Source organism: Jaculus jaculus, chromosome 7, assembly GCF_020740685.1.
Source record: "Jaculus jaculus isolate mJacJac1 chromosome 7, mJacJac1.mat.Y.cur, whole genome shotgun sequence".
NCBI classification, from domain to species: Eukaryota; Metazoa; Chordata; class Mammalia; order Rodentia; family Dipodidae; genus Jaculus; species Jaculus jaculus.
In genome coordinates, this window is record NC_059108.1 from 73195229 (window position 1) to 73222968 (window position 27740).

Genomic DNA, 27740 nt, shown 5'->3' on the forward strand with positions numbered 1-27740 from the left:
TTTGGTGTCATACAGTGCCATGTGGCTGTTTCAAAGGGTTGGAGTCTTGAATTGTAGAAGCTGTGATTATGCCTATAAGGCTCTCAGAATATTAGGCCCATTAACATTCTCTCAGGGAAGAATCAGAAGGTCTAATGAGATTCACAAGATTAACACGGCTCCATCAGATCCCTCTGCTCCCCTCCCCAAGGATGTATAAGAAGGCAACCACTGCCAGGAAGAAGATACTCCCGTGCTGCTAAGCTGTCCACGCTCCTGTAAGTATCACCCCATCCATGTTCTTGCAAGTAATCCCAATAAAGTCATAGTTTCACCAGCTTGCTTAGGTAAATTCCATGCCCTGGTCTGCCAATGTTCTTTCTTCTTGGGATAAATAGAAAAGTCAGTTCACAGATCACTACCTGCTTTTTTCCACCAGAGGGAAGAAGTGGGTGATGCGGTCTCCTTTGGTTGAGCAGTGGAGATCCAGCAGGCATTTCACAGCCCATTGTAATGTGGGTTGGAAGGTCAAGTGAGTAGTATGGCTAAGAGGCCAGTATCTAAGTAAGAAGGCAGACTAGATAATGAGGAATGAATGAAGTATACAAAATGAGACCTGCTGCATGTTAGTTTCTTTTTTTCCACAAAAGTAGGAAAATGCAATGATCAGCATGAGGTGGGGCCACCATGGCTTGTTCCTAGGCTTTCCATCTCATCACCATACCAGTGTGCCAGGAGTGGGTTAAGTTCCCTCCTCCACTTTCTCTTTTCCTTATGATAATTCTTAACATGAGAACACATTAATCTTGTGCTATTTTCTGTTTTCATTACCATCTTTGTCATACGAGAGGAGCATCAGAATGTTAATGCCTCATATCTTCTGTGAAGGATAGTAGAATTCTCCACTGCTTTGACCTTTCCAGTGTTCTGCATTTCGATTGGGTCTGGAAGTTGATGATTAATGATAATTACAATAATTATACCAAGGGACTCGAAATATAAATTACCAAATGTTCAAAGGAAGCCACTTGAAACCTTTAATAGAATCATGAACAATTTCTGTGCAAATGTCCCTACTTTCCCCACACCTCCATCAGACATTCCTGGGTGAGTAGGTTGGGAGAGATTCATCCTAGGTTGCAGCAAGAAGAATAAAAGAGCTGTGATTTGTGAGTCATGTTTTAGTTATATGAAAGGAGGAAAAGAAATCAATTTCTAAATCAATAGAATGGTCCTTTGCCCAAACAGCTTTGCTTAACAAAGAGTGAGCATTCCATAAAACAAGACTTCGCTTTTGATTCAGATCATTAAGTACGATTCCTATTAGGCAGAGGTGCCAGGGGAGAAAGGATATTTACCTGTCTCTTGTGCTCTGGGTTTGTGGCTTTAATTTTAGGTATAGCTTTTCAGTGTGAAAGGGTTACTCTCTGCAGGGTTTGCACCTTTACGTACAGATACCTCCCAAATAGCCCTGATTCTAGTGCAGGCATATTCTATATGAGCCTTTGTAATGGACAACATGCAGATTACCAAGGGGTTTTTTAAAATATAATTTATTTATTTCCAATGATTTTTAAAATAAAAAAAAATAGCATAAAACATCAAAATGCGGTTTCATTTGGAGACTCCTGGACATTTTCTTCACACTGCGGTCAATTCTACATTACATTATGAAACCAGTGTGGAAGTTTGTGGATGTTGTCATGATGGCAGGCTATCAAAGGGAATAATTTCTGAAAACAAGACATCTGATAGTCTCTTGCTATGGATCACCTCTTTATGTGATTATAGAACAGAAAGGACTGTACATACTGCAATTATAAGATACTTGCATACAGGCATCATGTTTCCTTTTGAGTGGGGCAGCTCATGGCATGACACTAATTCCAACAAGTGTTACCTTGACTTAAGCATTGTATTGTGGTTATTGTGGACAGTGGAAGAAGATTTATGTAGGGTTATGGGAAGTCCCATGGAGTTCTCTAGACAGACATAGGCCACTAAGAGTTTTTCCTGAAGTGAAAGCTGACTAAAACTGAGTGCTGTACTAAGAGCCTTCCAGCAAGCATTCTCAGTTTCTTTTTACTGAGAGATAATGAGAAATACCTAGACAGGCCAGCATCTTTCATTTAAATAGTGGTTCTTCCTCTTGCTTCTGAGTTCTGCATGGAGAGGTCCAACTATGCTGTCTGTGTTCACACAAACACTTCTCCAAGGAGTCTCTAAGGTGTGCCAAAGCCAGGAAGGGTGAATCCTAAGTCAGGATGCATTTTCCCAGAAAGATCCTAATAGATTATTCTGGGGCACATCTTCCAAGCAGTTTAAACCAGTGCCTCACTCTTAAGGATATTTTAAACTCAGGAAGAGCTTGGTCCTAGGGCGTGTATGTGTGTGTGTATATTTGCATGCACACATGCATATTTCCACTCACTTAAAATATCCCCCTTTTTTGTAAGTCAATCTTCTATAAAATATTTTAAAATTTTATTTTTTTATATATTTGAGAGAAAGAGAAGGAGAGGGAGAGAGAGAGAGAGGGAGGGAGAAAATGGGCACACCAGGGCCTTCAGCTGCTGAACTCCAGACACATGCACCCCCTTGTTCACTTGTGCAATATTGTATATTTGTGTCACTGTGCATCTGGTACATCTGCATCTGGCACCTAGAGATTTGAACATGAGTTCTTAGGCTCCACAGTCAAGCACTTTAACCTCTAAGCCATCTCTCCAGACCAATAATTTTTTTGTTTGTTTGTTTGTTTTCCAAGGTAGGGTCTCAGTCTAGCTCAGGCTGACCTGGAATTCACTATATAGTCTCAGGGTGGACTTGAACTCAAGGTAATCCTCCTACCTCTGCCTCTCAAGTGCTGGGATTAAAGGCATGCACTACCACACCCAGCCTCAATAAAATATTTTTTATTAGGAACTTTAACGTATGAACATCTTACAAATTTAGTTTATCTTCTCTTGTCTCCTCCAGTGTGCCCATTCCACTGAGGGCTTTCCTTGGTGGAGATACCCACAATCATTGTGGTATCATGATCACAGGTGGTTCTTGTTGGAAGGACAATGCCTCATAGTACTTTTTCCCACCATGAAGAACTTACATTCTTTCTGCTCTTTTGTTCCCAATGTACCCTGAGTCTTGGAGGGTATATTATAAGTCCCCTCCACTGTTGATCTCTCAGCAACCTCTGATTTTCTACTTTTGTGGACTTTTAATCTCTTTAGTGTCTACTGCCATCTCCCTGGAAAAGGGTCTCAGGCTAGCAGTGAGAATAGAACTCGTATTTAATCCACTGATTCCTTTGTACTGTTTTGTGGGCCCTGGCCAGTGTGATAGAGATGACTTGTCCAGTACTAGGCACTCGGCTTCCTCTTCTTATTATTTTGCTCCAATTTTAGTATATGTGCTGCCAAAGCAAGCACTCTTCTCATTATTTTGAAGGGTCTTGGGTCTCCCTGGTATTCAATGCCATTTGTAAAAACAGGTTCTCTAATCAAGAGTAAGAGCAACATTGATCAAAGGGGATATACATATATATTTGTAAGGTTTTTTGATAGGCATAACCTCTCCAGTTATCTAAAGAGCAATGGAATCTTCCCTCTAGGGTCTATGAACTTCCAACGCATAGGCTTCTGATTTGGCTATGAGTACCACACATGAGTTCATCTCTCGCAAATGGGATACTTACCTAATCAGAGAACAGTTGATTGTACATATAATTTATTTGCCAGTATTGTATCAGTGAATACATCTTGCCTGGCTTATAATTTGGTAGCTTGCAGGATATACTGCTTGTTCACATTATTGATGACTTTTATACTCCAGCAGCCCATGTAGCTTTTCACCAGCTAGACATTAAGGAGCTGGCCTCCATTTCAGTTCCAGCAAGTTTTCTCAGTATCTGCAGCCTTTGGTGGGTTCAGCAATAAGGTCTTACCATTTGGTTCTGGTGGGGAACCAAATGCTTTGGCAATGGCCTGCATTGTTTGTGGGCCTTTGTGTTCCTCCTTGAGCAACAGCTCACTCTGGAAGGATTTGGGGTGATTCAGTTTTGGCACTGGGATTTACCAGCAATAGCCTATAGTTTTGGAGTAAAGTTTCTTCACTACAGCAGGGTATATCTGACCAAACTCTCTCTCTTTCTCTCTCTTTCTCTTTCTCTCTCTCTCTCTTAACCTTAGAAAGAAATAGAAAATCTTACCCCTTTTTAGGGGTATCATACTTCTTTTTTGTTCCTGGTCACTCCAAAGATAGGAGGTTTAGTCTGTGATGCTAATGGAGGAAGAAGAAACAGCTTCAGATGGCAAGACTGAACCTCATCTGAGTGCTGGTTAGTGAAGGAATACATCTGGAAACATTCAGAAGCTCCTCTTCAAGTCCATTGATACTTTTCTTTTTGAGGTTTTAGTTCTGCAGGAACATGCAGAACTTATAAACATGAACTCAACAACATCTAAAGTGTGACAGTTGATTTTGTCACCCTGACAGTTTATACCATATTAAACTGCATCCTGACTACTGGGAAAGCACAGTACTTTTCAGCTCATGCTGGTGGGGTCAAGGATCTCACTGCACTTGTATTTTCTTTCAAATGTATCCATACCTTTATTTTTATTCTGCTGCTTATTTTTCTGGCCTATTATTACAGATTTGTTTTAATCTCCTCACTCTCAAAAGTTCAGAGAAATATTTCTATAAAAATTCATCACCCAAAAGTGAATGTAATCTAAAAGCTGTGTTACTTGTTTTCCCTTTTACTTGGCTTGTATGTGCATGTGAATATATTCATGTTTTAGGAAAGAGAAGCAGTGGGTTACTTGATCAGGGTCTGTGCTGAGGAGCTCAGCACATTAAGGCAGAGACCTATTATCTTAGTAGACTGAATGAAGAGGGCTTACATTCATCAGAAAAAAAAGTGTCAGTTTCAGCATGGTGATTCTTAGCAGTGTGAAAGGTGCCAATGCAGGCATTATAAGCCAATTACTATTGGAGGAGGGTACTGAATTAGTTTTGAAAGCTACTAACATTATAAAGTTCTATCATAGTCTTACTTAACCTTGAGGTTCATAAGTTGTCCAAGCTGTTCCAGAACTATCTCTGAGACTCCTGTTAGTAAATAATAGTTAATTTATACATGTCAAGTAGAAAGTATAGTGCACAAGTTTAAACTCAAGATCATAAGGTCACTCACCCTGCAAATCATTATTATGTATAGTAAGGCTTGAGCCTGAATGTCAGAAGTCTTAAGTAATTTTAAGATATCTGTGAAAAGACAAACCAACCAGAACTGTGGAAAGAAATAAAATGTGCTCAGTTTTGCAGTAGAACTCAGCTTGTGCTTTGTGACTTACTCATTCCAAACACTTGCACTTACTGCAGCATTTAGATTTATACCTTGTATTTGAGTCCAGACCTTTCTGGTGTGTGTGTGTGTGTATGTGTGTGTGTGTATGTGTGTGTGCATATTTATTGTCTCTTTCTTGCTTTCAGATTAACTTCTTTTTCTTTTGTTACTTTGTGTTTAGATTTAGACCTACTTGATTTCCCAACTCTCTATTCCAACAACACTAGCTTCAAACCTCTCCTTCCTTCTCTTTATCTTGATATGGGGAAGGGATATTCATGAACCAAATCCCCATTCTCAAAGAGCTATAGACTCAGTGCTTTCACTGTGCAGCAGAATCAGCATGTATTTTAAATTAGATAGAAACAGCCTCATTTAGATGTCCTTGACTTGTTGAGAGGCAAAGCACTTTGGAAGTGACTATAAGATGCAAGAGTACTTTCACTGAGGCCCATCATAAAGTCAGTGCTGACAGTTCAGGCTTGACCACAATCCAATCCTGGGCATATACCAAGTTAAATGGGGCAAAAAGATGAATAGTTTCCAATACTGGCTCTCTGCAGCCCAGCTTTCATTCTTTCTCGCCTGTGTCCTGCAGGGTGTGGTAATCACTTGCTCATCGACTAGTGCTGAGTTGGAAGCTATTGTAATCAATTAAGGTCATCAGAATTTTGTTTTTCAATGGTGGCAGCCTCAGTATGAGGCTGACCAGGAAGAAATAGTTAATTCATCTGTTCAAATGGTGCCCCTTAAAGTAGGGATAAACTGGCACATTGCATTTCCTGGTCTTTTACTTTTACTGAAGTAATATCAGTAATTTTTAAATGACCACTCTATGTCACAGTGCCCCTGTCATATCTGTATATACAATGTTCACATATGCCAGTATTGTAACCTCTAAGGTTTGAAGAAGTGCTGCCAATACTGTGTATGTATGTGAATGTTTTGTTTAACAGTAATAGTCTGTGGACCCCATAATGAACAGGAAGTAATCATCTTCACTAGTGAATCCCTTAGACCCAAATCACTCAGTTCAATGAACAGCTTCTGGCAACCTGGTACATTTTTACTACTTCCCACAGGTTGGAAAATGTACACTGACCTTCTGGATTAATATATTTTTCTCATTTATAGAGCTCTTGATGGCTTATTTCTTCTATGTCATTCTTTAGTAAAAACATTGTTTGTGATTTCTCCAAAGACTGAAAACTTAAAACATTGAACAAACTGAAAAGTCAGGAAAAAAAGCCCCTCCTTTCCCTTGATCCTTAAACACGGGCTGGGAGTGTGAGTCAGAGCTCTGTACTGCTCTGATTTCACTCCCAGGCCCTCCAGGCAGAGCCTTTGCCTTATTTGTGTCTGTTGGAGTACCCAACACACTGCTGGAGCTCCATACATAATTAATTTCCCCAATAAGAATGGGAAGTAGATGTTTCTAAGAGGCATTCTTTTCCCTGTACTGTGAAACTGGTGTTATGGTATTCTATCAGAACTATGATTAAGCAGCTTTGGCACACTTTATATTTGGGCTAAATATGATTTTGCTAATACACCATCTCATTCCTCCCTCCCTCAACCCTCATATTTTAATGATTTCTATTTAATATTGTAATATTTCCTGAATAATTCATGTTTTTAAAACAAGAAAGGCTGGCATAAATTTATGTCAGTCTGTTTGTGTATTGCAGTGCTGTGCATAACAGACAAACAGTCTGCTTCCCTCCCAGACTGGGGAAGGGGCACCCGAGGAAGAGAGGTGAATGGAGAAGGGCGATGGGACACTGGTCCTCCCAGGAAGAGCTGCCCTCAGGAATTCTGAGGCAGGCACCTTTGTCTTTGCTATCCCCCTTTCTCATTTTATTTTTTTCTCCTGTAAGGTGCCTGAGACCCTCAAGCTGCCCTTCATCACCTGGACTCCTCTCTCCTCAGCCTCCAGCTGTGCACTGAGTTCTACTTCCGCTTTCCCTACCTCATCCTTGGCTTGTCTTTTTGCTTCTCAAAACATTACTCAGGGAGAGTGCAAACTCTAATCTAGTCATCTATCCAAGGCTAAGTGGACAACAACTGGGGGTGGGTTTATTCATTTAGTTAACAAATATTCAATGAGCACCTGCTGTTGTCTGGACCGGTGCAAAGCCTAGGGACTTGGGATAGATCCCTTGTTGGAGGATCTTGACCAAGTAACACAACTGCTCTTTCACAGGGGATCTGAAGACTCTGGATTCTGTTAAAGAGGGAGAACGTTCCAGGCTTTTTATGGATAGCTGCTTATTCTTCCTTGAAATGATTTGAGCCACCACGGTAAGGTGTTTCAAGGGTCTTCTTTGTACAGTACTAAGTCCTTGTTCTATTGAATGAGTCATACTTATTTGAGAATCATAAACAGGGACATTGTCATGCTGCAGGTCCTCTTTCACTCAGATCTGAGGCAGCTGCTTTAGATGATTGCTTCCATGTGGTATCTGTTCTCAAGTGACTTCTGAGTTCTACTCTCTCCCTCCTTCTTTAGAGCTGGAGAAAACACTTCAATATCTATCATTTCTGTCTGCACTACCACTGCTGGCTTGACCCTGTTGCTGGGGCCATTAATGTGTGTCACTGTTAATTAGTAGCCATTGGAATACCCAAGCTGGTGACATGATTCACTGAGATGGATGTGGGTGTTTTGATTGCATTGCTATTGCTGGGCTAACTATCATTTGTACTAATGATTTCCAAGTAGGTAGCAAAAGGGTAGGAGGGAAATGGCTTAATTTGATTTTTCCCCTTACTATCTCTAAAAGCAATTTCAGTAGTGAAAACACTATGGAAGCAATAACTCCTGAATTTATTGAAGTCCTTGGAAAGACAGATTGTTATTAACCATCCATAAAGAGATAGGGAGTATTAGGTATTATGTATACAGTATAATCTTCACAGAATGGAGATAACATACCCAGCTTCTGATGTACTGCAAATGGCCACTGTGGACACAGTCATTCTGCTCTTGCTGTTGCTGGTCTTAAGGACACTGAGAAATGGAAAGCAGACTTGAAAATAGGTAGAAAGCAGCAGGAGCACATGCCTGATGCAGGAAGAAAAGGGTAGCTTGTCTGTACCCAAAGGCAAAGGAAGGCATTTACAGACAGATGATGATAGCTCCATGAGTCAAACTCCAACTTGCAATAACTGAGCATCCAGGAAGTACGCGTCTACTCCCATGTCATTGATGCTTGGGTGTAATACTGTTGCCACTCTCCCCAGTCACTAGGCGAGGATTAAGAGTATATGGTGCCTTTAATTCCAGCACTTGGGAGGCTGAAGAAGTAGGAAGATTGCCGTGAGTTCAAGGCCACCCTGAGACTACATAGTGAATTCCAGGCCAGCCTAAGATAGAGTGAAATATCCTCAGTCTTTTTATTCAGGGATTTTCCCCCAAAATTTCTGTCATCTGATTCTGTCCTTTATCTCCTGTCTCACTTTCAGCATTTTACTTCCTGGGAAGGTCACACTCAGTTTCAAATTGTAACCATTTTCCACCTGTTCAAGACCATGATTATCTTGCCTCCTCTGAGCTCTGTTCCTTGGGATATTTTACCTTTCCATGACTTCTCACCTCTCCTAGGCGCTCAGCTCTCTCTCCCAGCTGCATTCACCTGTGGCTCTCAAAGGAAATTCCTCATTTGTTTATTGTTGTGTGTGTGTTTTTTTTTTGTTTGTTTGTTTTTTTTTTTTGCATTTTTTTAATTAGTTTTCTATTCAGCAAATACAGGCAGCTTGGTACCATTATTAGGCTTATCAGTGACCTACCCCTCCCCATTGGCCCCTCCTTGTTGAGGTACATGGGTCATGCATTGTGGAGTTAGCCCACAGTTATTGGTATGATAAATTTCTCTGTATATCATGACCCAACATGTGGCTCTGACATTCTTTCCGCCCCCTCTTCCACAAAATATCCCTGAGCCATGTTGGGTTCATTTTTGGTCTGCTTCAGTGATGAGGTGTTGGGGGCCTCTGAGGCTCTGGCTCTCTGATTTGGTAGGAGTTGATTTTTCTCTGTGTTGGTCTCCTTCCCCCTTGTGCTGGTATCCGGATCATCACAAAAACAGCACCCTTGCTTGTTTCACCAATTTTCCTAAGTTTCAGCAAGGGCCCTTTTGAGGTATGATGGGATGGCTCTCTCCTTAGGATCTGCATCTATCTGAAAAAGAGAAGCAGATTGTCCAACAGAGAGTAAGTTATCTCTAGGACAAATGAAGTAACCCTTACTTTTTTTTAGAGAGAGTTTAATAGGTGTAGGCCCTTTTGTAGCCCATGATTGATGGTAGCTTGATATTGGAGAGAGGGCTTATGTTAGGATATGATTCTGACTTTTTTCTAAGCTCCAGCTATGGGTCCCATACCACTGAGGGGATCAGTTAGCCAAATCAAGAACAGTTGGTTCCCCACCAAGGCTGTATGCCACTATTGCACTTGTGTGGGCATCACAACTGGTAATTTGTTTCTAAGTAGGTTAGACCATGAGGTGCTTGGTGAGATATTGGTCATTTCCCCCAGTCGCCCATGTAGCACCTTCTGGCACTAGACACACTTGACTGTCTGGGCACTGACTCTCTCCTGGCTTCCAGCCATGTCATTCCATTTTACATGTCAGCTGCATATGGTGTCTTCAGCAATAGGGTCTTATCACTAACCTTTGGTGGGTCATCAAGTACTTGACAGAAATCTGTCATTCTTTTAGGAAACTTTGTAGGTTTCTCTGATCAAAAGCTCACTGTGGATGATAGCCCCATGCTGGTACTGGGAGTTACAGGTCAGTGCCCACTAAGAAAATACGGAAAAATATAACTAATATACAAGAGTTAGAGAGGGGGGGGGGGAGTAGAGGGAGAGGGAGAGAGGGAAGATGTAGAAGGTTTAGGTTACACTTGATCCTACCCTCTTCAGTGTCTTGTGGTTCAGGTGTTTCCTGTAAGGGCCTGGTGAAGGTTCAACCATTTGGTCTGCCTTTTAGGAAGTAGAATATTAGGGTACCATTGCCATTTTGGTCTAGATTAGTGTTTCCCACCCCTTCAATGACCTCCCCTTCTTCCCTGTCCATCCTAGTGTCTAGTCCATGAGGTGCTTGCTGGGTATGTAAGGTATCTTGGATAGATTCAGGTTAGGTGCTGTAGATGAGTAAGACTATGTGGTGATTTTTTTTTTTTTTTTTTTTTTTTTGGTGATTGGGTAAGTTCACTGAGAATGATCTGTTCCAGGTTCACCCATTTTCCTCCAATTTCTTTGTGTCATTTTTTCTTACTGCTGTGTAGAATTCCATTGTGTAGATATACCACATCTTAGTTATCCATTCTTCTAGTGATGGACATCTGGATTGATTCCAGCTCTTACCTATTACGAATTGAACCACTACAAACATGGTTGAGCAAATCTCTGTGGCCTGTGGTTTGAAGGTTTTAGGGTAGCTGCCCAGTAAGGGAATAACTGGGTCTGTTGATATCTCTATAGTCAGGTTTTTCAGGAGTCTCCATATTGCTTTCCAAAGTGGTTGTAGCATCCTACATTCCCACCAACAGTGGATGAGTGTTCCTACTCCTCCACATCCTCGCCAGCATTTGCTTTCTTTTGATTTTTTGATGTTTTGTTATCCTTATTGCAGTAAGGTGGAATGTCATAGTTGTTGTGTGTTTATTGGAGGCAGGGTTTCATGTAGGCCAAACTTGTAATCAATTCTCCATGTAAAAGAGCCTGGTTCCGACCCCCTTACCTCATCCTCTCAACTTCTAGGATTATAGGAATGTGCCACTATTCCTGGCCAAATAATAATAACAATAATTATCATCACCATCTTAATTTTATGTAACTTTTTTTCTTGAGCTACAAACCCTTATTTCCCCTTCTCTTTCTCAGAATGTTTATTGAACTAACAGTTTGGAATAAATATCTCTACTCTTCACTTCATATTAGTTCCCCAGAAGTAGGCATCTGCACTCTCTCTGTTATAACACTACCTTGCACAGCAAAGACCATCAGCCATCTTCTATGGCCAAATATAATGTTTTTTTGCTGTTCTCTCCTGCTGTTGTTTCTCTAAATGCCACCCAATGGACACTCTCTATCTCCTGAGCCTTTTACTTTTTCCTCTCTCCCTTCCATTTCCTTCTCTCTTTCTCCATCTTTCTTTTCCCATTATCTTATGCCTTGTTGGACCCTTTTCTATGTTATTTTTGAGATGTGCCTGTCTACACCGCTTAGACGTTGGAGTTCTTGGGGCCTCTTCTCTACTCTCTTTTAGGGAATTTTTCAAGGTTTAAGTTAACACATACAAGCTGACATTGCTTTCTATCCAATTCCCTTTTAAAATATCATGGATTCGGGGTCTTTTTGCCTTTAATCTGAAACCATGAGACTTTTCTACTGGGATGTCAAATCTTCATCTATGTATAGTCAAACCTAAAAACAATCATCCTTTTCTCAAAGTTTATCTTCCCTTGTATTTCTCTAACAACTACCTCAAGGCCTAAACTTCAAACCTGGGCCATTTTTACCTCCTAGCCTCATTTATTATGCCCTGTGTCCTATAAAATTGAATTTTCAGGAGGGATGGTTTAGCAGTTAAGGTGTTTGTCTGCAAAGCCAAAGGAGTCAGGTTCGATTCCCCAGGACCCATGTAAGCCAGATGCACAAGAGGGCATGCACGTCTGCAGCAGGTTTAGAGTGACTAGAGCCCTGGTGTACCCATTCTTTCTCTCTCTCTCTCTTTTTCCCTCTGTTAAATTAATAAGTAAAATATTTTTAATTTATTTTTCATTTATTTATATATAAATATGGGCTCCCCAGGATCTCCTATTGCTGCAAGTTTTGAGTCTGGCTTTACCTTGGTACTGGAGAATGAAATCCAGGATGGTAGGTGTTTCATGCAACCACCTTTAACCACTGAGCCATGTCCCTAGCCCTGTAACTACATCCTTTTGATTCTGCATTTCACTGTCATCCTTATGATCATAGCTCTAATTTTCCTTCTAGTTGTAACTTTTTTTCTAATTTGAAGAGTCATTTTTCTGCTCAGAAATTTTTCTCAATTTTTATTAACATTTTCCATGATAATAAAAAATATCCCATGGTAATACCCTCCCTCTCCCCCCCAACTTTCCCTTTTGAAATTCCATTCTCCATCATATCCCTTCCCCATCTCAATAATTCTACTTACATATATACAATACCAACCTATTAAGTAACCTCCTCCCTTCCTTTCTCTTTCCTTTATATCTCCTTTTTAAGTTACTGGCCTCTGCTAGTGAGTTTTTTCCTTCTCACACATAAGCCCAATCATCTGCAGCTAGGATCCACATATGAGAGAGAACATGTGGTGCTTGGGTTTCAGGGCCTGGGTTACCTCACTTAGTATAATCCTTTCCAGATCCATCCATTTTTCTGCAAATTTCATAACTTCATTTTTCTCTACCGCTGAGTAGAACTCCATTGTATAAATGTGCCACATCTCCATTATTCACTCATCAGTTGAGGGACATCTAGGCTGGTTCCATTTCCCAGCTATTATAAATTGAGCAGCAATAAACATGGTTGAGCATGTACTTCTAAGGAAATGAGATGAGTCCTTAGGATATATGCCTAGGAGTGCTATAGCTGGGTCATATGGTAGATCAGTCTTTAGCTGTTCTAGGAAACTTCACACTGATTTCCACAATGGCTGGACCAGATTGCATTCCCACCAACAGTGTAGAAGTGTTCCTCTTTTTCCACATCCCTGCCAACATTTATAATCATTTGTTTTCATGATGGTAGCCAATCTGACAAGAGTGAGATGGAATCTCAATGTAGTTTTGATCTACATTTCCCTGATGACTAGTGATGAAGAACATTTTTTTAGATGTTTATATGCCCTTTAAATTTCTTCCTTTGAGAACTCTCTATTTAGCTCCATAGCACCCCCCCGCTTTTTTTTTTTTTTTTTTTTAATGAATGTCCATCCCTCGCCTGGTGCAGCTTAGGCCTGGCGCATAGTGAGCACAGCAGAACCACATCGATCCATAGCCCATTTTTTGATTGGCTTGTTTGACTCCTTATTAGTGAACTTTTTAAGTTCTTTGTATATCCTAGATATTAATCCTCTATCAGATTTATAGATGGTGAAGATTTTTTCCCATTCTGTAGGTGGCCTCTTTGCTTTATTCACAGTGTCCTTTGCAATGCAAAATCTTTGTAGTTTCATGAGGTCCCAATGATTAATCTGTGGTTTTATTACCTGAGCAATGGGGGTTGTATTCAGAAAGTCTTTGCCAAGACCATTATGTTGAAGGGTTTCCCCTATTTTTCCTCTAGCAGTTTTAGAGTTTCTGGTATGATGTTAAGGTCTTTAATCCATTTGGACTTAATGCTTGTGCATGGTGAGAGAGAAGGATCTATTTTCATCCTTCTACAGATACATATCCAGTTTTCCCAACACCATTTGCTGAAGAGGCTGTCTTTTCTCCAATGAGTATTTTTGGCATTTTTATCGAATATCAGGTGGCTATAGCTACCTGGACTTGCATCTGGGTCCTCTATTCTGTTCCATTGATGTACATGTCTGCTTTTGTGCCAGTACCACACTATTTTTGTTACACTGGCTCTGTAGTATAGGTTAAAAGCAGGTATGGTGATACCACCAGCCTTATTTTTGTTGCTCAGAATTATATTACACATTAGAGGTTTTTTGTGATTCCAATTGAATTTTTGGATTATTTTTTCTATTTCCATGAAGAATGCCTTTGGAATTTTGATGGGGATTGCATTAAATATATAGATTGCTTTTGGTAAGATTGCCATTTTCACAATATTGATTCTTCCAATCCAGGAACAAGGTATGTTTTTCCATTTCCTAGTGTCTTCTGCAATTTCTCGCTCGAGTGTTTTAAAATTCTTGTTGTAGAGATTCTTTAGTTCCTTGGTCAGATTTATTCCAAGGTACTGTATTTATTTATTTATTTATTTTTGATGCAATTGTGAATGGGAGTGATTCTCTGATTTCATCCTGTGTGTTTGTTGTCAGCATATATGAAGGCTACTGATTTTTGTGTATTTATTTTGTATCCTGCTACATGGCTATAGGTTTTTTATCAGCTCTAACAGTTTGCTAGTAGAGTCTTAGGGTCCTTTATATATAGAATCATGTCATCTGCAAATAATGATAACTTGGTCTCTTCCTTTCCAATTTGTATCCATTTTATATGTGTCTCTTGCATTATTGTTATGGCTAAGACTTCCAGAACAATATTAAATAAAAGTGGGGACAGTGGACACCCTTGTCTTGTTCCTGATATTAGTTGAAAAGCTTCTAGTTTTACCCCATTTAATATTATGTTGGCTGTAGGTGTGTTATAAATAGCCTTTATTATGTTGAGATATGTTCCTTCTATTCCCAGTCTCTGTAGGACTTTTATCATGAAGGGATGTTGGATTTTGTCAAATGCTTTCTCTGTGTCTAATGAGATGATCATGTAATTTTTGTCCGTCAATCCATTTATATGATGTATTACATTTATTGATTTGGTATATTGAACCATCCCTGCATCTCTGGGATAAAGCCTACTTGGTCAGGGTGAATGATCTTTCTGATATATTCTTGTATTCTGTTTGCAAATATTTTTTTTTGAGAATTTCTGCACCTATGTTCATGAGAGAGATTGGTCTGTAATTTTATTTTTTTTTGTTCTATCTTTGTCTGCTTTTGGGATTAGGGTGATGCTGGCTTCATAGAAGGAGTTTGGTTGAATTTCTTCTTTTTCTTTTTCATGGAAAAGCTTAAAAGCAATGGTGTTAGCTCTTCCTTGAACGTCTGGTAAAATTCAGCAGTGTATCCATCTGGGCCTGGGCTCTTTTTAGTTGGGAGATTTTTGATAATTGTTCAGATCTCCATGCTTGTTACAGGTCTATTTAAGTGATTAATCTCATTTTGATTTAATTTAGGTAGGTCATACAAATCAAGGAACTCATCCAATTCTTTCAGATTTTCATATTTTGTGGAACATACGCTTTTATAGTATGTCCCTATGATTTTTTGAATTTCTCTGGCATCTGTTGTGATGTTAACTTTTCATCTCTAATTTTATTAATTTGTGTCTATTCTCTCTTTCTTTTGGTCAGGTTTGCTAAGGGTTTATCAATCTTGTTTATTCTTTCAAAGAACCAATGCTTTGTTTTATTAATTCTTTGGATTATTATTTTTTTTGTTTCTATTTCCTTAATTTCTGCTCTAATCTTTATTATTTCTTCCCATTTACTGATGTTTGGTTTGCCTTATTCTTCTTTTTCCAAGGCTTTAAGGTGAAGAATTAGGTTGTTTACTTGCGACCTTTCTAATTTCTTAATATAGACACTTAAGGCTATAAATTTACCTCTTAGAACTGCCTTCATTGTGTCCCATAGATTTTGGTATGTTGTGTTCTCATTATCATTTGACTCTATAAATTTTTTTATTTCCTTCTTGATTTCTTCATTGACCCATTCATCATTTAGTAGTGTATCGTTTAGTTTCCATGATTTTGTGTATGCTCTATAGCCTTTCTTGCTATTGATTTGTAGTTCGATTCCATTGTGGTCAGATAGAATGCAAGGAATGTTTTATATTTTCCTGTATTTGTTAAAATTTTCTTTGGGCCATAATATATGGTCTATTTTAGAGAATGTTTCATGTGCTACTGAAAAGAATGTATATTCTGAAGCATTTGGATGAAATGTTATATATAATGTATATGTCTGTTAGGTCCATTCCTTCTATGACCTCATTTAGATGCCTCTATGTTTATTTTTCCCTGGGATGACCTGTCAATTGATGTGAGTGAGGTGTTGAAGTCACCCACTACCACTGTGTTTGGTGTTATCTGTGACCTTAGTTCTAATAGTGTTTGTTCGATGAATTTGGGAGCCCCCATGCTAGGTGCATATATGTTTAGGATTGTAATGTCCTCCTGTTGGAGTGTGCCCCTAATCAATATAAAGTGACCTTCCTTATCTTTCTTGACTGACTTTGGACTAAAGTCTACCTTGTCAGATATTAGGATAGCAACCCCTGCTTGTTTTCTAGGCCCATTTTCTTGAAACACCGTTTTCCAACCTTTCACCCTAAGATAATGTCCATCCTTTGTAGAAAGGTGAGTTTCTTGGAGACAACAAATTGTAGGATCCTGCTTTTTAACCCAGTCTGCAAACCTATTTCTTTTGTTTGGGGTATTGAGGCCATTGATATTAAGTGATATTATTGAAAGGTGTATATTTTATGTTTGCCTTTTTTTTTTTTTTTTTGTGGTTCTGGTTCTACCTGTGCTTTCTTGTGTTAATTAGTATTTGAGTATTGCTTGTTTTTTCTAGGTTCCTTATATGTGTGCTTTTCCTTATCTTTGGCATGGAGGATTCTTTCAAGTATTTTCTGTAGAGCTGGTTTTTCTTCAAATATTCCTTTAGTCTGCTTTTGTCATGGAATGTCCTTATTTCTCCATTTATTTGCATGGATAGCTTTGCAGGATAAAATAACCTTGGTTGACAGTTGTTATCTTTCAGAACTTGGAATATATCACTCCAAGCCCTACTGGCTTTTAAAGTTTGTGTTGAGTAATCTGCTAAAATCTTGATGGGCTTGCCTTTGTAGGTAACTTGATTTTTCTCTCTGACTGCTTTCAACATTTTTTTTTTTTCTTTTGATTGTGTGTTTGGTAGTTTAATTATAATATGGCGAGGAAAGGTTCTTTCCAGGTTTTGTCTGGCTGGTGTTTTAAAGGATTCCTGTATCTGCCTTGGCACCTCTTTCCCAATTTGGGGGAAGTTTTCTTCTATGATTTTTTTGAGGACACCTACTATGCCTTTGGAGCTTCTAATATGCCCTGAATTCTTATATTTGGTCTTTTCATAGTGTCCCGAATATCTTGAAATTCCCATTCATACTTTTTAATTAGTTTGTCTTTCTCTTTGTTGGACTGTATTAGATCTGAGACCTGGTCTTCTAGCTTAGACGTTCTGTCCTCTCCTTAATCCATTCTAATGGTGAGATTTTCTACAGAGTTTTTTATTTCATAACTGTGGTTTTTCATTGCTAGTAATTCTGACTGTTTTTTCTTTATTATTTCTATTTCATTATTTATGACTTGTATTGCCTTCTTTATTTCATTAAATTGGTGTCCTGCATCTTCTTTGATTCCTTTGATTTCCTCTTTGTTTCTTTTGATTTGTTCTTTGACTTCTTTGAACATATTTACAATCATTCTTTTGAAATCTTTCTCAGTCATTACCTCCAACTCATTTTCACTGGAGGTCATCTCTGATGCAGTAATATTTTTTGGTGGATTTATATTGTCTTGATTTTTGGTGTTTCTTGTTTTATAATGTATATATTTTTGCATATTTTTGGGTATTATTAGCTGTATCAATTGATCTGATATTATATATCCTCAGTGTAGGAGATTAAGATGTTAGGTGTGGCTCTTAACACTCTCAGAGTATGTAGAAAAGTGTTCCTATTGGTTGAGTTTGCCTGCTATGGGAGTATTCAAGTAGGCTAAGTGCAACAAAATACAAGTAGATTCTAAAATTTAACTAAACACTATACACATTCAATCAACAACAGCACCGAGTATTTATGTAAGAGTAGGTGTTTTAACAACCAGATCGTCTGTCAACCAAGAGGTTAAAGTTTCTGGTCTGTTGAGGGTTCCAAGTCAACTTGTGACCAAGTGAGGCCCTTCCCTGGTGCAAGCCCAGTTACCTTTTTGGATGATTTTGGTCTCAGTCAAGTAGGCTGGCTGGGTCGCTGGACCACCGTTCTGTTTTCTGGAGTTGGGCCCTGGCTTTTCCTATGGGGCAAACTGAGTCTGGCAACTGTGGCCCTGCAGATTGGCACCCCCACTGCTGGAACCACTGCCGATGCTGCTGCTGCTGCTGAAGCTACCGCTGCTGGGTCTGCCGCTGCTGCTGCTGAACCCGCCGCTGCTGCTACCGAAGCTCCGGCTGCTGAAGCCACCACTGCTGGGTCCACTGCTGCCACTGCTGAAGCTGCCACTGCTGGGTCCACCGCTGCTGGAGCTGCTGCTGCCGCTGCTGGGGCCACTGTTGCTGGTGCTGGAGCCACTGCTATTGCTGATGGAGCTGGAGCTGCGGCGTCCACCAGTGCTCTTGCTGCCAGGGCCAGGGCACCGCTGCCAGAGCAGCTTTGGCCTGCCTGTGTGGGCTCTGGATGCTCTGGGACTCTCCTACTTCTCTGCTGCCATTTTAATTTCTCATACACCTCACTTTTTAATAAAAGTGTGTATTTTGCTGGGTTTTCTTTGGCTTTTTCTCCCCTAGGCTGCTTTGGCATGGTTCCTATGCCACCATCTTAACTGAAAGTCCTCTGCTCAGAATTTTTAAATTTGTCCCATTTCCTCTGAAGAGAAATGCTTTCCATCCTGTCTGATATACAACTTCACTGCCATCCTTCCTCCTCCATGCTACCTTCTTACATGGAGGAATCTGCAGTTCCTGGGTTGACCACTCCATTTCATTTCTCCATGCATTTGTTACACCAAGATCTCTTCTCACTGAAATGCTTGTTTCCTGGGAGCACCTCTGCTGCCATTATGGCTAAAAAGTTATCATACATTAACTGTTAAGCATTACATAACCACCCAGAAAAAATTAAAGGCCATTTCTGTGTTTAACTTGCCTCAGACCTGAGGGTTATGTTTTTGGTTTTTTTTCATAACTTTCTACCAGCTGGACTCTAAGCAACTTGAAGAAATAAATCAGTTTTGTATATGTAACACCTGCTTCCTGCATAGCATACTGTAAATGATAAGCAAATTTTATTGTAGTGGAAAAACGATTCTACCCCTCACTCAAGACTATTTTCTATTTTCTTCAGCATTAGATTCACAATGTTTGAAGACCAAAACCAGCCATAATCCCAGGCACAGAAAGCTCAATTGTAACTCTATCCTTGTCTCTTACTAGATAAATTACTTTGGCTAAAATATTTGATCTTTCTGTTGCTCAGATTGGGGCTAACAGGAAACCAAGGGGTTTAAACTCTTCAGAGGCCAGTGTTTCTGAAATGAAAAGGAAGAATGAGCATGAGCAAAGAGGAGCTAGTAACTATTCTGTTTGAAAATGTAGCTCTGTTTCATATATATTGTGTTCCTGTGTGGAAAGTTTTAAACAAAATATTCCATGCCTAAAATATAACTTAGAAATGACTTTATGAGGTTATCTCTAATTTTCTTCTAGGTGAAAAATATGTCTGTGCTTCTGTGAGCTGCATAGTAATACTGGTCTGACAAAGCACTCTCCCTGTAGCACAAGAGCAAGGCAGTGCCTGATCCTTATATAAATATACCATTTTATATTTTTTGCCTGGAAAACAGAGGAGTTGGATAGAGAGGGTAAAGTTGAGGGAAGTTGACTTAGGAGGTTAGTGGGAGAGAGGGTAGAGTGCCAAGGTGGATTAGCTATAGGTAAAGTTCTTTCATCTCATCACAAGTCTCTGAAGAGCAGGCATCTCAGAGTGTAGTTGAGCCAGAAAACCAACTTCTTAGAAGTCTTTCCCTGACAGAGAATCTCACAATGTGGAGTATGCATCTTGTTATCAAAGAAATTCATTTTTCAAGCAAGAGGATTTAAATGTAAACCAATCACTTTGTTTATTTATTTATTTTTATTTAAAAAACATTTGCAAGGAAAAGACAGAGAGAGAAAGAGAATGGTCAAACCAGGTCCTCCAACCACTGCAAACAAACTCCAGATGCACGTGCTACTTTGTGCACCTGGCTTTATGTGGGTATTGGGGAATCAAACCTGGTTTCTTAGGCTTTGCAGGCAAGTGCCTTAACCACTAATGCCACTTCTCCAGCCCTTCATGTTTAAGTTAAATGGGGTATATCTTCAGAACTGGAGGATGAGTTGGACTTCTAAAGACATTGATGGTCACTAAAAAGATGCAGTGTGTTCTGTTTTGAGTGCAATTTAGGAGGTTTTCAGTTTTCCACAGAGAACAAAGCATCATAAAATGGAGTTGTGTGCCATGGCTGACATCTTGGGTTCTGATCCTTCTGTGCTTTCATGGGTCATCAGTAAGCTTTTCTATGGAGGAGCTGCTTTATAAGGTCAAAGTGCTTATTTGGTTGTTAAATAGTGATTAGTATAAGCACTGTAAAAAGTGTTGGTGTCTGTGGGAGAAGGTTGTGATGGTGATCTGAATTAGGTGTCCCCCATAAATTCATGTATTTTAATGCTGGGTCCCCAGCTGCTAACAATTTGAGAAATTTGAAATGTGTATTGTTGGAGGCAGGCTTATGGGTGTTATAGCCAGCTTCTCCTTGCCAGTATTTGGAACACTGTTCTACTGCTGTCGTCCACTTAATGATGGTCAAAGGGTGGTATTAAGCCTCTGCTCATGTCATGTTTTTCCTGCCATCATAGAGCTTCCCCTGGAGTCTGTTAGCCAAAATAAACCCTCTTCCTCCCACAAGCTGATTTTTGTTTGGAGTTTTGTGCCTGCAATGAGAAGGTAACTGCAACAAAGGTTATAAATAGGAATACCAAGCAAAGGCAGAAAGTACTCAATGATTTACACCATCAGATTGAAATGCAAGTAGGAATGCTAAATCTAAAGAAAATCGAATACATTGAAACAAAGTTTTTGGCTTTTTTAGAGGCTTCATAAAAACATGTAAAATGTCCTTGATAGAAAACATAGAAATTGTGCCTAATCATGGAATTGAGGAAGGGAGAAATAAATCCAGATGCTGAAGAGCAGAAAACAAAATGCTAAATAATGATTTTATAATATGGAAATCTTTTTATTCAGGAAGTGCGTTACAAAATCTCATTGAAAATGCTGTGTAAAGTCAAGTTGTGCTCAAACTATTCACTTGGAAAAATAACATAGAAGTTTAATAGAATTTCAGAATGGGAAATGGTTTGTTTTTTAGCAACCTAATTTTATAGCCAAACTCTATTGGTAATGTGAGATTTTTATCCTGTCTTAAGGCACTTGAGGCTTATTGTCCACTCTATTTAAAGTCTGTACCTACTAAGATGACCCTTGGAATAATCCAGATTGTTAAATAATAGCCGATTTGAGATTTGTTATTTTTCCTTATAAAAATGCTACCAGCTAGGTTTAAACTGTAACTAGAGTAGTTAATGTTTGTAATTGTAAACCTCAAAATATTCTAATCCCTAAATTATGTTAATAAAGATCTGTCAAAAAATAACAAACCAGGTTGGAGAGGAGGCTTATCACTTTAGATGCTTGCCTACAAAGCCAAAGAACACAGTTTGATTCTCCAGGACCCACATAAACCAGATGCACAAAGCAGTACATACAACTGGAGTATATTTGTAGTGGCTGGAAGCTATGGTAGGTTCATTCTCTCCCTCTCTCTGTCTTTCTTTTTCTCTCTCTCAAATAAAAAATAAATAAAACAAACCAATGTTCTACTTGTAACACATATATCCAATTTATGTTTTGTTGTTTGCATGTGTGTGGTGTGCATGTGTGTATGCGTGTTCATATGTATGAGTGTAGTGTGTGTGTGTGTGTGTGTGTGTGTGTGTGTGTGTGTATGTGTGTAGGCAAGAGATCAATGATGTTAGGTGCTTTCTCAATCATTCTCTGTCTTAAGTTTTGAGACAGGGTCTCTTGCTGAATCTAGATCTCAAAAATTTAGTCTAGGCTAGCTAGCCAATGAGCCTTAGGGATTTGCTATTTCTGCCTCTCCCATGTTGAGATTACCAGAGTACACTACCTCACTGGAATCTTACAAGTGAACTGGGGACCCAAACTCATGCCTTTGTGCTTGTATGGTAAGCACTTTGTCCTCTGAGCCCTCTCTCCAGCCCAACTCCTTTGTTTCTTTCATTCATACTAGCTTGTCTGCAGAACCTTCCTCTGTCCAGAAGAAAGTGATAGGACATAAGGGATCTGACTTGGGGACATAGTGGCACCCAGCCATGTGAACTGAAAGGACCATTTAGTTGGTATTCTCAATTTATTTAGCCAGATTTCTTAGAGTGAGGATGAGCTAGTTTCTTACAAGCAGCCTGGCTTTGGTTTATGTGTTGTGTACATTTTGGGCAACTAGGATTGGACACACTGTCCTTCCTTCCTCCTTCCTCTGAAGAATTACATGTGCCATCACTCCTCTGGAGACAACATATCCTGTGATTGCTTTTCTTCAGTATCTTAATAATAACCCAGGGAGTGGAACATTTCTCCAGGTTATAATCCAAAGCTCTGTTAATTTTCCTTCGTGACCATTGCACATTACGGTGGCCTAGTAGTGAAGTACATTTAAAAATAATGTCCTTTTAGGCTAGAGAGATGGGTTGGTGATTAGGGTACTTGCCTAGAAAGCCTAATGGCCTATGCTCAATTCTGTAGTTCCCAAGTAAACCCAGGTGAAAAAGTGGCACATATGGCTGGCACACCCACGGCCTCCAGCCACTGCAAACAAACTCCTGATGCATGTGCCACCTTGTGCATCTGGACTGGAGCATGAGAGCTACACTTGACACCTTAAACTACTACCCTGAAGGGATGTAGGTTATGTGGGTACTGGGGAATCAAACCCAGGTACCCAGGCTTCGCAGGCAAGTGGCTTAACTGCTAAGAGAACTTTCCAGCATTCTCCTTTATTTCTTTTTCCTTCCTTCCTTCCTGCCTCCCTCTATCCTCTCTTTCAAATAAATGAGAATCCTTAAAAAATAAAATAAGGATTTTGAGGTAAGATGGTGGCATAGGAATCATGCCAAACCAGCCTAGGTCAGGATTTAAACAAAAACACAGCAAAATACACTCTTCTTCCAAAAAGTGAAGGTGTATAGGTTTTTATTGGTCAAATGGAGAAGTAGGAGAGACCAACATTTCTATCAGAAAAGAGGAGCTTAGCCATACTCCCACTGATGCACTTGTGCCTCATAAATCTCTATACACCAAACACAGGGGCACCACAGTTCATAAAACAAAACCTACTTGAAAATAAAACAGAAATAACCACCAACACCACTATAGTTGGGGACTTCTATACACCATTATCAGTAACAAACAGATCATCCAAACAGAAGCTCAACAGGGAAGTAAGAGTTCAACAAAACCATAGATCACTTAGACCTAATGGACATCTACAGAACATTCCATCCCAAATCCACAGACTACACATTCTTCTCAGCAGCCCATGGAACATTCTCTAAAATAGATCATATAGTGGGTCACAAAGCCTGCCTCCATAAATTTAGGAAGATTGACATAATTCCCTGCATGGTATCAGATCACAATGCTATATGGCTAGAAATTAACAACAAAAGACCCACCAAGAATCCCATTGGCACCTGGAAACTAAACAACACACTTTTAAACAACAAAGGGATAGTGGATGAAATAAAAAATGAAATTGAAAAATTTCTAGAAATGAATGATGATAATAACAGATTGTAGCAAAACTTAATGGACACAATGAAGACGATCCTCAGGGAACAATTCATAACACTAAATGCTTTCATAACAAAGGCACAGAGATCCCAAATCAATAACCTAACCATCCACCTAAAGGCACTGAAAAAGCAGGAAAAGTCCAACCCAAAAAGCTCCAGAATGAAAGAAATAATTAAAATCAGAACAGAAATTAGTGAAATGGAAACTAAGAAAACAATTAAGACAATTGACAAAACAAAGAGCTGGTTCTTTGAAAAAATAAACAAGATTGACAAACCCCTGGCCAATTTGATCAAACAAAAAAAGAAATGCTTCAAATTAACAAAAGTCAAAATGAAAAAGGAGAGATCACAACAAACATAAGTGAAATTGAGAGAATCATCAGGTCTTATTCCATAAACCTCTATTCCACAAAACTGGATAATGTGGAGGAGATGGATAATTTCCTGGATGCATACCATCTATCAAAGCTAAACTTAGAGAAGATTAATCTCCTAAACAAACCCATCACACTCATTGAGATTGAAAAAGTAATAAAAATCCTCCCCCAAAAGAAGTGTCCAGGACCAGATAGCTTCTCAGCTGAATTCTATCAGACCTTCATGGAAGAACTCAAACCAATGGGATCACATGAAGCTGAAGAGTTTCTTTACAGACAAGCATACCATAAGCAAAGCCAATAGATTACCCAACAGAGTGGGAGAAAATATTTGATGGTTATACAACTGACAAAGGCCTAATCTCTATAATCTACAAAGAACTCAAAAACCTAAACAATAAAAAGTCAAACAACCCAATCACAAAATGGGGCAAAGAACTGAACAGGCAGTTCATAGATGAAGAAATACAAATGGCAAACACACACTTAAGAAAATGTTCTTCATTCCTAATCATCAGGGAAATGCAAATTAAAACAACTATGAGATTCCACCTTACCCCAGTGAGGATAGCAAACATCAAAAAATCAAATGAAAATAAATGTTGACAAGGATATGGAGAACTAGGAACACTCATCCACTGTTGGTGGAAGTGTAAGATGGTACAACCACTTGGAAAGCAATATGGAGACTCCTGAAAAAGCTGACTATAGAGATATTAACAGACCCAGTTATTCCCTTACTGAGCATCTACCCTAAAACCTTTAAACCAAAGCCAGAGAGATTTGCTCAACCATGTTTGTAGTGGCTCAATTCATAATAGCTAAGAGCTGGAAAGAACCCAGATGTCCATCACTAGGAGAATGGATAACTAAAATGGAATTCTATACAGCAGTAAGAAAAAATGACACAATGAAATTTGAGGAAAAATGGTTGAACCTGGAACAGATCATTCTCAGTGAACTTACCAAATCACAGAAAGAAAATCACATAGTATCACTTATCTACAGCACCTAACCTGAATATACCCAAGATGCCTTACATACCCAGCAAGCATCTGGTGGACTAAACAATAGGATGGGTGGGGAGGAAGGGGAGAGCGATGGAGGGGCGGGAAACACAAATCTAGACTCAAATGGCAATAGAACCATAAAAGTCTCCGTACTGAAAGGCAGAACAAATGGCTAAACCTTCACCAGGACCTTAGAAGGAACACCTGAGCCACACGACACTGAAGAGGGCATGATGAAGACTGACCTTAATCTTCTACATCTTCAATCTCTCTCTCTCTCTTTCCCTCTCTCTCTCTCTTCTCTCTAACTCTTTTATATTAGTTATCTTTTTCTTCCTTTTCTTAGTGGGCACTGACCTGTAACTCCCAGTACCAGCATGTGGCTATCATCCACAAAAAGCTTTTGATCGGAGAGACCTACAAGGTTTCTTAAAAGAAAGACAGATTTCTGTCTGAGTACTTGATTACCCACCAAAGGTTAGTGGTAAGACCCTTCAGCTGAAGACACCATATGTGGTTGACCCTTAAATTGGAATGGCATGGCTGGAAGCTGGAAGAGAGTCAGTCCCCAGACAGTCAGTGCGTCTAGTGCCAGTAAGTACTACATGGGTGACTGGGGGAAAATGATCAGTATCTGTCCAAGCAACTCATGGCCTCACCTACTTAGCAGCAAATAACCTGTTGTGATGCTGAGACAAGTGCAATAGCGGCACACAGCCATGGTGAGAAACCAACTGCTCTTGATTCGGCTAACTGATCCCCTCAGTGGTATGGGACTCATAGCTGGAGCTGGGAAACAAGTCAGGACCATATCCAAACATAAGCCTGCTCTCCATTATCAAGCTACCACCAATCATGGGCTACAAGAGGGCCTATACCTATTAAATACTCTATAAAAAAGTAAGGGTTATCTCATTTGCCAGGTGCTAACTTTACTGTCCTTTGGAGTATCTGCTTCTCTTTTTCATATAGATGTAGATCCTAAGGAGATAGCCACCCCATGATACCTCAATAGGGTCCCAGTTGAAACTAAGAACAATTGGTGAAACAAGCAAGGGTGCTCTTTTCTTGGTGAACCAGGTACCAGCACAAGGGTGAAGGAGATCAACACAGAGAAAAATCAACTCCTACCAAATCAGATATCCAGAGACCCAGAGGCCCCCAAAAAAATCATAGGAGAAACATTTCCCCAAACTGGGAAAGAAATGCCAAAGTAGATACAGGAAGCTTTTAGAACACCAGACAGACAAAACCTGGAAAGGACCTCTCTTTGTCACATTGTAATTAAACTACTAAACACGCAAACCAAATAAAATATATTGAAAGAGAAATAGCAAGTCACCAAAAGCAAGCCTATCAGGATCACAGCAGTTTCCTCAACACAAACTTAAAAAGCCCGAATGTCTTGGAATGTTGTATTCCAAGTTCTCAAAGATATCAACTGTCAACCAAGACTACTTTATCCTGCAATCCTATCTATGCAAATTTATAGAGAAGTGATGATATACCACAACAGATACAGGCTAAAGGAATTTATGGCAACTGGGCCAGATCTACAGAAAATACTTGAATGAATACATTACAATGAAGAGAAAGCAAAGTACACACATGAGGAAATAGGAAAAAAATAAACCATACTCAAATAACAGTTAAAACAAGTGAGTTAAGGGAAAAGAGGAAGCACTACAAAAGAAGAATGGTGAGAATAAATATATACCTTTCAATAATAACTGTTAATATCAATGGCCTTAATGCCTTAATCAAATGACACAGGCATGCAGACTGGATTAAAAGGTAGGATCTGTCTGTTTGTTGCCTCCAGGAAACTTATCTCTCAGTAAAAGATAGGCATTATCTTAGAGTGAAGGATGGGAAATGGTATTTCAAGCAAATGGGTTTAGGAAACAAGCAGGTGTTGCTATCCTAAAATATGACAGGGTAGACTACAAATCAACATTAGTAAAGAAAGATTAAGAAGGTCACTTTATACTGATTAAAGGAACATTCCAACAGGAGGACATTACAAATCTAAATGCATATGTACCCAATTTCATCAAACAAACACTTAAGGTCAGACATAACACCATACACAATTGTATGGGGTGACTTCAGTATCCCAATCTCATCAATTGACAGGTCATCCCAGCAAAAAAACAGAGACATCTGGATTAAATGCTGTCATGGAACAAATGGACCAAACAGATATCTATAGAACATTGTATTCAAATGCTATAGAATATACATTTTTTTCTCAGCATCACATGGAATATTCTCTAAAATAGACCATATATTAGGGCAGAATGCAAATCTTAACAAATGCAGGAATATTGAAGTAATCTCTTATACTCTATTTGACTACAATGGGATTAAACTACAAATCAGCAATAAGAAAAAACTACCAAGAATACACAAATTCATATAGACTAAAAATTACACTATTTAATAATGAATGGGTCATAGAAGAAATCAAAAGGGGAATCAACAAATTCATAGAATCAAATTATGATGATAACACAACATAGAAAACCTTTGGGACACAATGAAGGCAGTCCTAAGAGGGAAATTTATGGTTCTAAGAAATTA